This window comes from Ursus americanus, chromosome 3 (assembly GCF_024610735.1).
Source record: "Ursus americanus isolate L20-20 chromosome 3, mUrsAme1.1.p, whole genome shotgun sequence".
Lineage (NCBI taxonomy): Eukaryota > Metazoa > Chordata > Mammalia > Carnivora > Ursidae > Ursus > Ursus americanus.
This window is the reverse complement of record NC_142129.1, coordinates 60,320,908-60,335,190: the sequence shown is the minus strand read 5'-3', so window position 1 is coordinate 60,335,190 and position 14,283 is coordinate 60,320,908. Positions and strand designations below refer to the sequence as shown.

The 14,283-nt window shown below is 37.7% G+C and overlaps 1 protein-coding gene across 2 annotated transcripts in view; it reads right to left on the bottom strand.

The window, feature by feature from the left end:
* The window catches only part of LOC123789226 (uncharacterized), a 69,450-nt gene that overhangs the window by 20,061 nt on the left and 35,106 nt on the right, over positions 1–14,283 (bottom strand). For both annotated transcript variants that reach the window (XR_015723970.1, XR_015723971.1), the window contains 2 exons: positions 7,989–8,093; positions 408–594 (listed from right to left, as the gene is read on the bottom strand). The gene's annotated coding sequence lies outside the window, so the exon portion shown is untranslated. The remainder of the gene's footprint in view (positions 1–407; positions 595–7,988; positions 8,094–14,283) is intronic.

The window sequence follows — 14,283 nt, the reverse complement described above, 5'->3', positions numbered from 1 at the left end:
GACTTGAGCAGAAACCAAGAGTCAGATGCCAAAGGACTGAGTCACCCAGACACCCCAAGCAGCAGACAGATTTTTAACCCTCCAATCCTTTGTGCTGGATTGCTCATGCAAACCATGCTTCTCAGAGGATGCCCCTGCCGCCTTCCTTCTCAGGACAGCAGCAGAGGCTAATGTTGCAACAGCAGCAATCCCTCTTTCCCTGCAGCTTTCACAGGATTTAAGAAATGAAAGGAACAACCTAAGACACACTTCAGACCTGTGGCACCAGTAAGCACTGTATGAGGGTGTGTCCAGAGTTCCTTCAGACCAACCTCCCTGCTGGCTCTATGCCAGTAAAACCAAATGCCTATTGAACAGCTTCCCCATGGTCTCCAGATTCAGTTCACCCAACCCTCCCATTCACATACCTGTTTCAAAACTTCTCTTTTCCAGGGGTGCCTGGGTGGCTCAGTCGTTAACCATCTGCCTTCAGCTCAGGGTGTGATCCCAGCGTTCTGGGATCCAGCCCCACATCAGGCTCCTCTGCTGGGAGCCTGCTTCTTCCTCTCCCACTCGCCCTGCTTGTGTTCCCTCTCTCGCTGGCTCTCTCTCTCTCTGTGTCAAATAAATAAAATCTTTAAAAAAAAAAAAAACAAAATCTTCTCTTTTCCATGCTTTCCTATCTTAGGAATGATTGCTTCACTTAAATAAAATAAACTAGAGCCTGGTAATAGTGTGAATTGTGCTGGTGAGGAAAGGTAGGTCAAGGGTCTGAGGGGACACTTATTCGGTAGGTTCATGAGAGTTGGAATAAGGCCCATTATTCGTCTCAGAAGACAGAGTTGCTTCTGCAACCCCAGCCGAGAGACTCGGCTTTGATATGTGAAGGTGCCAGATCACCAGCTTAAAAACTCAGCTGCTTTATCCTCTAATTTTTTTCACCCTCAAATATTTAAAAAAAAAACAAAAAAAAAAAAAACCAATTTGATATGTAATCACTACCCATTGGCTCTACTGGCCTACGATGTTGTTGGAGAGGGTCATCAAGAGGACAGACCACTGGTTGACATGAGAGCTGACATGAGACCACTGGTTGACATTAGACGTCTTCCTCTGCCCTTGGCATGTATGATCTACCCACTGTTCCCATAGCTGGGACTGTTGCAAGAATGCAGCCTTGAGAGAGTAATGTGTTGTGGAGACCATCAGGATGTTGTATGTAACTGTACCCAGTTAAGGCCTCTCTATCAACTTTTAAGATTCTAGCGGGTACACCCAAGACAAACCTTGTTCTCTTTCTTATTAAGCCTGCCAGTCTGGAGGAGTCTGTCTCTTTCTTCACTCTCTCCTTTCCCTCTTTGCATGGAGGCCAATTTATGAACCAACACAGGTCAACAAAATGCTCAGTAATTAATCATATTATAAAAATAACTACCATTGTTTTTCAAGTCACAGTAGAATTCCAGTTATATACTTGTTTCGCATGATATAACTCAGTGATATTATATCCAGACTACAGACTTTCCGATGGTAAAGGGGTCTTGTATTTGGTTTCGGAAATTGAGATTGATGCACACCATTTTCTGTAAGTACACTGTATCGCATTGTGACATCAAAATGTGCTATGTGTTCTCACGTTGCCATACCCTTGTTCACAATGTTTTCTCTGCCTAAACTGCCTTTCCCACTATTTCTTACTGACAAGATCCTCTTCATGATTCAGCTGAAATAAATCCAGTGATAAAGGAGTTATAAATTCCATGCCAAGAAAAGTAAGTCATCTCCAGAGAGTGTCACATTCACCGCTCTCTCTGCCCCTTCATTGTTGCACCCATTAATCTTCATCCATACTTGCATAGTAATTGTCAAGCTGTATTTTAATAAACTTTATATGTCTCTCCCCAACATTAAAAATGATTTATTTCTTGCAAATAAGCGACACTGGCAGGCTGTGTTTGGAAAGAATTGTTGCCAAACAGGTAGCTCTAGAGCTGTAAAGCAAATATGGCATTTTTATAAGGATTAATCTCCGTTCCACTATGCTGTGTGAAAGTAGACAGATTCAAATGGCTACACACTGTTCGATTTCATTTACATGTCATTACTGCAATGGCAATACTATCTGGTCAAAGAACAGATTAGCAGGTGCCAGGGGCTGGAGATAGGAGATCTGTTGAATTTAAATTAACAAGAGGTACATTTTGGGGTGAGATACCTGCTTTGTATCTTGCTTAAGGAGGTAGGTACACACAGATCATGTCATGAAAACTCTCAGAGCTCTACACAAAAAGGGTACATTTAATGGACAGAAATTGTTATTTGGGAAAAATACAAAAGTTTTGGGCAGCAGCCACATTGGTGATTCACACTCAGAAACCAAAATCTTACTTGTGGTTCAGCTTCCCAGCAGTGCAAGGGGTGAGAGGGTTAAGGAGGACTTGATCCCAATTACCTTTCTCTTGGTTAAGGTGCTATAACAGGGAAAGGACTTTGCACTCACATAGTCACTGTGTACTTCTGATTTACTGACACTTAGGTGTGTGTGCCATATGTGACCTTATAAATTTCATAAAATTGTAAAAATCTAAGCCACAAAATATTTCATTCTTAAATATCAACCTATGAAAAAAATACATCCCAAATTATACAAAGAGTCTAAGTCAAGGAAAAATAATGTCCCCCAAATGAAGGAAGTAAAGATTAACATCTTAAAATATTATGTTTTCGTAATTATTGACAAGTTAAAATATCTAAAAGCAAGTCTAAAAGTAAAAGTGCAGCACATGGATGAAAAAATGCTAGATAATATATAAAAGAAGTCTTAATTAAATATATATGTATGCTCTCCTGTGGATATGACTCAATTCCCCTAAATTGGTCTATAAAACTATTACTAAACCAATAAACAACTTAATATATTTTGCTGGGGTTTGGGGGGCAAAACTCAAACAAATGACAATGGATGCATTGCAAAAGATAAGCTTATCTTAAAAATGAGGAAAATCCTTTTATTTATTTTTTGAGACAGAGACAGAGACAGAGAGAGCATCCATGAGCATGTGGGTGGGGTGGGGAGGGCAGAGGGAGAGAGAGAAGCAGACTTCATGCTGAGCAGGGAGCCTGACTTGGGGCTTGATCTCAGGACCCTGGAATCATGTCCTGAGCCGATGGCAGACGCTTAACCATCTAAGCCACCCAGGCACCCCAAAAATGAGGAAAATTCTTAAAGAGAATGAAGAAACAAAACATTAATAAGTTTCGTGGGGGATTTTGTTGTTTTGTGTTTTTTGGGGGAGGGGGTTCTGTTACTTTTAAACCATTATCAATTATTAAAGTAAATATTAAGTTACTTTTACAGATTTTTTAGTATACTTGATAGTATGTAGAAATAGACTTCAATGTTTCAAACACTTGCAGCTGTTCATGTCAAACTTCAAATATGGCTAAAGTAATTGTGAACCAATGTATTCCCTTAAAAATACAATACTTATATAATCTAATTCTAGAGGGTCCAATTTAATGGAAATAATATATTAATAGGAATTATACTTCAACCATCTGTATTTGGGAGTCACTCTCTTAGGAGTTATAATATATAAAGTTTTGAAGGAGAACATGCATCATCAGCTATAGGGCAACAGTTATACTCAAAATAGCTTTAAAGAGAGAAAAACCCATGAGCTGTCCCGCCATGCATGTGGATGTTCAGACTCACCTGCTGTAAACCTGACTCAAGCCTGTACATCACCCTGGATCTCTGTGCCCTCATGCCCCCCTCCCTCTCCCTTGGGGACCTGAGGAGGTGAGGAAAGCCCTAATCCTCTCTGGTCACTGTCCAGGGCTGCCTGGGGAACAGCAGGTGCAAAAGGGCCACTTGGCAAAAGCTGGATCCTAAGCTCTGAGTCATTTTGACCACTGTCTTTCCTTAGCTCATGGAACTTTCTTTCAGTGAACAGACCTGTCACTGTCAAGCAACGTTCTTCAGGCTTTTTGTCCTAGGAGAAGATCCACCTGTGATAGAATAAAGTGATCATTTCCCATTCTATCTCCAGGTCTTTCGCCATCTTACTGCAGGTGCCAAATTTTCAATGTGTAAGGCTGATGTTTTCATAAACTTTGGGAAGTTTCTTCTCCATTTCTCTCCCTTCCCCCGCCTTCTTTTAACCTACAGAAATTGTATTCTCTCACAGTTCTGGAGGCCAGAAGTCAGAAATAAGTATCACTGGGTAGAAATGGAGGAGTTGGCAGGGGCTTGCTTGCCATGGAGGCTCTAGGGGAGAATTCCCTCCGTCCCGCTCCAGCACCAGCTGGCTGGCTGCCAGCATTTCGTGGCTTGTGGCCACATCGTTCCTATCTCTGCCTTCATCTTCACATTGCCTTCTCCTCTGTGTGTTCTGCTCCATCTTAAGCTATGAATTTCCTTGTCAATTGATTCACTGAGATGCTGCCTGACATATTCATGGTGTGATTGAAGTAGTATTTGGGGTCTCAGTTGGAGCTGTTGAATCACATTTTCAAAATGTGCATTTCACACTGTGAAGATGCTGTCTCGGTTTGAAACTTTGAATTTTGTTTCATTCGTTTGACTGCCTTCACGTACTTCTAAAATATTTTTTAATATTTAAATTCTCATATTTCTTTTTTCTTTTTTCTCTAATTCCAAGTTGATACCATCAGTGTGATCTTCTCTAATGAGAAACAGGCATAGTTATCATCCTCAGGAGAGTTTCAATCAGAGAGTGATTCATCATTTTCGACCAGTTCCCATTGTGTAAGTTTTTAAGTATTTTTTTTTCTGTTCCTTTAGCTTCCATATTGTTTCTTGCCATTCAGCATCTTCTCTGTCAGAGTTTTATGCTTTCCTGAAGCTGAGCATTTCCATTGAGAACATTAGTTATTCTACTGTAACGTAGTTCTGTGTGCTTCTGAGATGCCTTTACGTTGTCCTTGGCCCCAGTCACTTGGAATTGGCAAGATTTTGGTGACTCTTTGAGTGAGATCATGACTGCCTTTAAAGATAAACTATCATCACTGCATTAAATGAAATTTTTGGTGACTCTCTTTTTTAGTCTCTGTGAGGGTCTCTATTCCCCAGAAAAAAGGGAGACCTGTTTGCATCTTTACAAACAGCAGAGCACTGCTGCCAAACACAGAGTTTGTACCTTCTGAGGACTGGCCTCCACCACACGTGAGCTTGAGAGCATCACAGTCTCTGTATTAAGTCAAATCTTCTCACTGACATCATGAAGTTCTTCAACTCAATCAGAAATTTTTTTGCTTAGCTCTTTTTTTCCTTAAAGTAAGTTGGAATTTAAAAAAAAATAGTTTATTTATTTATTTATTTATTTGAGAAAGAGAGAGGGCATGAGCAGGGGGGAGGAGTAGAGGGAGAGGGAGAAGCTGACTTCTCGCTAAGCAGGGAGCCCGATGCAGGACTCAATCCCAGGACCCTGTGATCATGACTAAGCCAGGCGCCCCAGTAAGTTGGATTTTTATAATAAATTCAATCAAAGAAGCTCATACCAGAATTTCATAGGAAAATCCAAACAGACTTGAGCCTTACTTCATATTGATTTTATATTTTAAACTTATTTTAAAAGAAATCAAATAAGCACAATGCTTACTTAGTCTTTATGCAGTCTTTTTGTGTGTTTTTCTGGACAAGCCCCCTTATATTTTTATCAAACATTTTTAAAGAATCCCGTGACAGAGGAAAAAAAAAAGAAAAAGAAAAATTCCTTTTCAGTGCCCCAGGAGTCTTCTGGTTTTACCCTTATAAACCATCTCCTGGTAGGTTCTTTTGCTCTTCTGACTCTTAATAAATGTGTTCTTAACTCCTCTCTTTGGCGCATTGTTGTTTTCACTTTGTCTTTATGGTATATTGCACGATCCGTTGTTTCTCATGGTTTACCTGTTATTCACATCCACCAACTCATAAATGTGAATATCCACCCCTGACTTTTGTCTGAGCTTCAGAGTCATATAATCAACATGTCCACCCAACATGTCCGGGATGTAATTATTGTATATTGTATATCACTCAACACCCCCCCCCAACATGCACACACTTAAGTTGTATTAATTTACATGAGATACTTTTCTACCTTAAAACACAATTTTCCATGATCAGGGCTGTGTCTAACTTCTTGCCCTCTACTCCTCACATTTTCTGCTTCATACTTATACATTATCAAGACTGAACTCTGCCATTTTCCCACAGCCCATGTTCTTTTATCTCAAGGTAATGAAATTTCATCTGTTTCTAGGTTTATCTCAACTACTATACTATAAGCTCCTTGAAAATCAAAGCCTTATTTATATATGAATTTCCAGTGCCTAATTCAGTGTTTAATATTGATATTAAATATTATGTGAACTGAATTGAACTGAACTAAAATGAATGAAAGGCAAGCCTACATCTAATACTCACTGGTGGACATTGAAGTATTAATACAGGCTGTCATACTATACCCTTATCCATAGGTGGCAGCCAGCTCCTAAAATTAGGGGAAAATGGTCTGCGTAGATTCAGTAGACCACAAGTTAAAATGGCATATTCTGCTTTGTATTTGGGCCTTTACAGGAATAACAACTACGTAACCTTTAATTTTCCAGACACACTAAAAGAGAACACAGTCTATTAAGCTTCTTGAAGTGAGTGTTTTCCTGTCTTAATTACTTATTAATTCCAGAGTACTTAGACCTCACTGTCTCACTCCTTCCAGCTTCTTCTATGTAGAGGCTGTCATTCTGGCCTCTACATTTTCGTTTGGTGGGCATTGAGCCAAACTGTGAAGTTGATTAATTTCTTTTTGTAACAATTTTTTTCCCTTGACAAAAGAACCTCTTTTTCTATTTGTCACTCATTCCATAATGAGTCTTCCTGAAGTACTCAAAAGACAACTCTTAATAAAATATTAGTTACATCTTCTGAAACATTTATACCATAATAAAGGATAATCTTTAAACATTAATAACAAAAATTAGCAAAGTTTTTCTATCTTATAGAAACACATACACACAAACATGCATACATAATATTTAGGGTAGTTTTGGCTTTGTTTTTATAAAAATGAGCTTATGTTATATTAATATACATAAAATATTTTTCTACCTGGAAACAGATCATGTACATTTCTCCAGATATATATATATATATATATATATATATATATATATATAATTACTTCTAATAAATTCAGAATATTCCATACTGTATACATATCAAAATCTAGTCCGTATTTATGGATAACTAAGTTGATGTCAGCTTTTAATAATCCCTCCCTCAAAATATTGCTGTACAGATATTTTACAGTCTAACATTAGGAATGGTCCTTTTTTCTCTGTGGAAATCATATACGAACAGGAACTCCAAATTACTTTTATATTTAATTTTAATTGCTATTACCAAAAAATGCCTGAAAAGCAATAATAATTAATATTCCCACCAACATTATAAAAGGCACTTATGAAAAAACCATAGCTAACATCATACTCAATGGTGAAAGTCTGAAAGCTTTCTCCCTGAGACCAGGAACAAGACAAGATGCCTACTTTTATCACTGTGATGAATTGGTAACTCTAGCCAGAACAATTAGACAAGAAAAGGAAATAAAAGACATCCAAATTGGAAAGGAAAAAGTAAAACCATCTCAATTTGCAGATGACATGATTCTGTATATAGAAAATCCCAAAGAATTCATGAGAAAGCTTTGAAGCTAATAAATGGATTCAGCAACATTGCAGGGCACAAGATTAACACACAAAAAAACCCCACTTGTGTTTCTAAATACCTGCAGTGAACAATCCAAAAAGGAAACTAATGAAGCAACTCTATTTACAGTAGCATCTAGAAGAATTAAATACTAGGAATAAATTTATCAAGGGAGAGTGAGACTTGTACACTGAAAACTACAAAATATCACTGAAAGAAATTAAAGAGGATCTAAATAAATGGAAATACATCCCATGAATAGGGATACTTAATATTATTAAGGTATCAATATTACCTAAAGTGATGTACAGATTCATCGCAATCCCCATCAAAATTTCAACAGACTTTTTGCAGAAATGGAAAAGTCGATTCTCAGTTTCATATGAGTAGCCAAAAAAATCTGAAAATAAAGAACAAACTTGGAGGATTCACAAATCAATTTCAAAACTTACTGCAAAGCTATGATAACCAAAACAGTATGTAGTGGTATTAGGATAGACATAAAGAACAATGGAATTGAATTGAGAGTCCAGAAATAAACCCATACATTTATTATGTTCCATTGATTTTTGACAAAGGCGCAAACTTCATTCAATAGGAAAAGAACAATCTTGTCAATCAACGATACTGAGATAATTGGATTTTCACACGCAAAGGAAAGAAGTTGGACCCCCACTTCACACCATCTACAAAAATTAATTCAAAATGGATCAACAACCTAAATATAAGAGCTGAAACTATAAAACTCTTAGAGAAATACATAGGGGTAGATCCTCATGAACTTGGAGTGAGCAATTAGTTCTTAGGTATGAAAGCCTGAGCAACAAAAATAAAGATTAGATGAATCAGACTTCATGAAAATTAAAAACTTTCAAGCCTCAAAAAACATTATCTAGACACTGAAAACACAACCTACAAAATGGGAGAAAACATTTGCATATCACGTATCTGATAAAGGTTTAATACCCAGATTATAAAAATGACCCTTACAACTTAACAACAAAAGGTGTCCCAGTTAAAAGACCAAGAACTTAAATAAACATGGCTCCAAAGAAGATATGCAAATGGACAATAAGCCAATAATTGAAAAGATGTTCAACAATGTCAGTTGTGAGAGAAACACAAGTCAAAAGCACAGTGAGATACCACTTCAGACCTATTAAGATGCCTTTAGTAATCATTTTTAAAAACCTCAAAAGCAACAGAAAATAACAACTGTTGCTGAGAATGTGGAGAGATTTGAAATCCTCATGCATTGCTGGTGGGAATGTAAACGGTGTAGCCACAGTGAAAAATAGTCTGGTGGTTCCTCAGAAAGCTAAACAGAGAATTACTACATGATCTAGCAATTCTCTTCCTAGGCATATACCCCAAAGAATTGAAAACAGGGACTCAACACCTACGTGTATGCCAATGTTCATTGCAGCATATTCATGCAAGCCAAAAGGTGGAAACAATCCAAGTGCCCACTGACAGATGAGTGTGGTATATGCATACAATGGCTATAAAAAATAAAGTCTTGCTCCATGCTATAACATGAACGAACCTTGACAACATTATGCTAAGTGTAATAAGCCAGACCCAAAAAGATGATTACATGATTCCACTTACATGAAATATCTAATATAGGCATATTCATATTCATAGACCTAGAGAGTAGGTTAGAGATTACCAGGGACTGGATGGAGGAGCTTCTGGGGGTTATTGCTAAACAGTTGCAGAGTTTCTGTTTAGGGTGACAAAAGTTTTAGAAATCAAGAGTGGTGACGGTTGCACAACACTGTGAACGTAATTTATGTCACGAGTTGTACACTTAAAAATGGTAAAAAAAAAAAATAATACATGAGCATTTCCCTTTCTTCACATTAATGACAGCACTGGATAGAATAACTCTTACTAGCTCTCATCAATCCAATGGGTGAATAATGATATTGCTTCAATTTGCATTTCTTCCAACCAACATTGTCAACAACAGCAACACTGTAGCAATAACAACAAAATATTCCTTACCCAGGACTTTTTCCTTTTTTTTTTTAAAGATTTTATTTATTTATGTGACAGAGAGACAGCCAGTGAGAGAAGGAACACAGCAGAGAAGTGGGAGAGGAAGAAGCAGGCTCCCAGCAGAGAAGCCCGATGTGGGACTCGATCCCAGAACGCCGGGATCACGCCCTGAGCCGAAGGCAGACGCTTAACAACTGCGCTACCCAGGCGCCCCAGACTTTTTCCTTTTTTAACACTGTTTGAAAGAACAAAGTATTAACATTATTTTGAGTAAATCAGCATTAGACTCTTGCTTCTGACCTATGAGTTAATATTGCCCATCATTTTACTAAGAAATACCTAATGCGTGGTATCACCTTTCACCGGTTTGCATATACAATTTGAATCATCATAATTTTATTTTATTATTTAATAACATGATTGTGTGAGTCATAAAAATGAATTCTTTCTGAAAAAAAATAAAGTGAAGTCTATGAACATTTCAATTAGATGGCACAGAGTAAGAAGAAAATAGCTTTGTGCCTTTCTGTGCATTTGTATGTGCAGGTGTCAATTCATTCTTATAAATACTTCTTTAAAAAATGGAGCATGTTAACTTATACACCAGGTGTCTGATTTTAATATGACCTACCCTGATTTATTTTATGCCATGTAGCTGATTTGATCATAACTTTAAATCCGGCATGCTATAAATCACCTGGTTATTCTATTACATGTGGATCAGCAACCCCTCATTCATTCGGAAATATTTCATTTAGTCAATAGGTCCCACAGAGTGGTTTCAATAAATAAATTTAACCTCTGTCTATTCTTTAGATAGAAATAATAAATGTGATTCATTAACTTATCCCTGTTTTTTAAAATGTTGCTTTATTTTTAGTTAGTATCTATATATTATGAGAGAAGCAAAGGGAAGCATTTTTAAATAACAGCATAATATTAAGGTCTACATGTACATAGAAAAATATAATTTATTTTCCCTTTCCTTTATTGGCTTATTTTGTTTTAATAATAATAGAAATACATACTCTTAAATAAATATTTTAAAAAGTCCAATATAATCTTAAAGGCTGGAAAATATGATTTATAACCCCAAAGCCAGAGCCAACCGCTATTAACATATTTTGTCCTTATTCACTTCCTTTTCTTATCCCCTTTTTTACATCATACTTTGTCCCTCAGCATATAATAACTTTCTGTAATGTTCTTTTTTTCCAGCATGGTAGAGTCAGAATAGTTAGCCTTCTGTGGTGGCTGACTTATCTCAGAGCAATCCATCCCAAGAGAACCAGGCGAAAACCGAATGGTCTTTTCTGACCTAACTCAGAAGTCACATAGAGTTACTTTTACTGCTAATGGTAGAATCCACCATAAGCCACACTAGATTCAAGGGAAAAGCACAGACACTCACCTATCAATGGGAAGAGTCAAAGAATCTTGGTTTATGTTTACTACCACAATACAGTAAAATACAACTATAAACCAAAATCATAACTGGCATTATTTTAATGAAAGAAAGTATAAACATTTCTACAATGGAAAAGCCTAAGCTGTTTGTCATCTCCTTTCACAAAAAGAGCTCTTTCTTATATTTAGTATGTCAGGATTTTTATAAACTTCCACAAAAAAAATTGATGGTCATGGTAGGAATACTAAAAAAGAAACAGAGTTTAGAGATACTTGAGGGGTAAAGATTTGAAATGTTGCTCCTTATACTGTTTGGAGTGACAGCTGAAATTACACAGAACTCACTTTGTGCTGGGTGATTGCAAATATAACTATGTGAGTTGTCTCATGTAAGTTTCCTAAGATATTGGAAAACATTAAGAGAAAGTCATACTGTGGAATATTCTACAATAGAATGGATTGGATCTGATATGTTGATTTATAGAGATGTCCATTATGTATCAAGTGAAAAAAAAGATTCCACACTTATATACGTATGTGATGCATATATAACAGATACAATAGAAAAATGTCTAAGGATACTTATCAAATTGTCATACTTGGTATCTTAAGGAGTTGAGATTGGAGTAAAGAAAAGCACTTTAATTTTTAACAAAATAGTCATATCATATTGTTAGAATTCATATCTATTACTCTGTAATAAACAAATTAATGTCTCTCTCTATCTCTTTTTTAGGGAAAGAATTGGGACAAAGGAGAACAGAGTAAGAAATGTAAAATGAAGTCAGGAGTCTAACCAGGGAGATGCAAGATTTTCAAGCCAGAGTAAAAAGTGCTGTGAGAACCTGAAGGAAGGAATGTTAGATCCTGCTTGTGGGGATGGGAAAGGTCACTCTGCGCTCCTTTTTTTTTTTTTTTTTAAGATTTTATTTATTTATTTGTCAGACAGAGAGAACAGGCAAGCACAAGCAGGGGGAGAGGCAGGCAGAGGGAGAAGCAGCCTCCCCACTGAGCAAAGAACCGAATGCGGGACTCGATTGCAGGACCCTGGTATCATGACCTGACCTGAAAGCAGACGCTTAACCAACTGAGCCACTCAGGCATCCCTACTCTGTGCTGTTAAGAAGAAGTTCTGGACAAAAACAAGGTGAAGGATCCCAGATGCCAAGGAGACCACTCATGCAAAGACATGGAGAAAAAATCCTGAAGAGTAAGAAAGCTGGCCAGGTTCAGTTTTGTAGGAGCAAAATGTCGCTGAGCAAGAGAATGGCAAGCAAAGACACTGGATAAGCTGGCATGAATCCAGCTGGGAAGGCTTTGCATTTTTGGGAGAATAATGTTTTGAAATATTACGCTAATTTTTTTCTCCTTATTCCAATTTTTTTTGCCTTTTATTTATTTAGATTTTAAGTACATAGTCTTCTCTATGTTTATTGCTTGAAGGAGAATTTTGAGACACAAAGCTAGGATATACTGAGAATCTCAGCTTTTCCTTTAATTTCACAAATTCATAGAAGAATTTAGTAGATTACAATTTATAAGGAAAAATCTATACTTCATGGGTAGGATGATGCCCTTGCACCTCTGTACTCCATGCAAAAAATATTCCAGATGGACAGAGAGGGGGAAAAGGTCGCCAATGGCACATGCACAGAGAAGATGGGTGAGAGAGCAGGTCATGTTCTCAGTCATCATCCCAATGGTGAGGCAGGACCAGAGAAGCAAGTATCTTATGACTGATTATTATTTTTGTATTAACATTTTCCTTGATCTTGTCAAACCTCAAAGTTATTACGATTAGAGTGACATCTTATTTTGCATAATTATTATGCACTATCCATTTTGCTCTCAAAAATTCTGTGGTCTGAGCAAGAAATTATACAGTCACCCTAATTATAATCATTGTATATCAAAGCCATTCTTTACTTTTTTGAGATTGGAGTCCCTCCAGACTTCTCCCAGTCTGGAGGGACAAGACTGAATTTGGAATGGAGCACACATTGTGTGGACAGGACTGTCTGTGCCACATGAATGTTACATTCTATCTTCACATTCTACCTAGGTCTCTGTATACTCCTTTCAAGTGTTACTAAAATATGCTGTATATTTCTTAGTTTTCATCATTCATTTATTCACCAGAATTAATTGTGCGTGACCTCCTGCTGTCCTCTGCCTCCTACATCTGTGCACTCCCTGGAACCCAAATCCTAGCTCCTGTTCAAAACTTCCTTCCAGGGGAATGCAGAGGCATCAAGCCTGTACCTCAAGCCAAAGACTTGTCTTAATAATCTCACACAGGAGCAAGAAGAAGGGGCCTATACTGCACGTTTTATAATAAAATAACTGGGAATTTCTTATTTGTCCTTTTGGGTTCTCCATCCATCTTGCACCCCTTCCGGAGTTTTCCTTAGGGAAGCAAGTTCCTCGACCTATAATAAAAGCCTTCCTGCTAAATGCTTGAGATCCAGGTAAAGCAGGCTTCTGGAGGCCCAATTTGAACCCTAAAGCAGGCTTACTAAATCATCTCCTCCACCAAGAACAATGAGAAGCTGTGCCTTCAACGAGTCTTCCTACCCAATGTTAAAGAGAACAAAGTGTTCACTCTACATGTGAGTATGAATTTTCTCCCTCTGAGAAAATAACCATAACGCATGATGAAGGGAGAAAACAAGGGAAAGAAGTGACACGTAGAAATGGTTCTTTTGTTTCTGGAAGGCAGTCTGTCTTTTATGGAGACATGGAGGAATGTGAGTTCTTGCGCCCTTCCCCACCCCCAGAGACAGGCCTTTGTCTTAGTCGCTCAGGCTGTTAGAGCAAAATACCACAGGTGGGGTGGCTTCAACAACAAATATTTGTTTCTAACAATTCTGGAAGCTGAGAAGTCCAAGATCAAGGAGCTGGCAGATCCTGGGTCTGGTGAAAGCACTCTTCCTGGTTTGCCGATGGCTGCCTTCTTCTTGCTGTATCCTTATGTGGCAGAGAGCAAACCATCTGGTGTTTTGCTTCAAGTGCATTAATCTCATCATAAGGGCTCTGCCTTCATGACCTCATTGAGATCCAATCACCTCCGAAGGCCCCACCTCTGAAAACCAGCACACTGGGAGCTAGGATTTCAGCACATAAAATGGGAGCACCTTTAGTCCCTAACAGCCTTTAACCCCAATCATCCCTCACTGCCC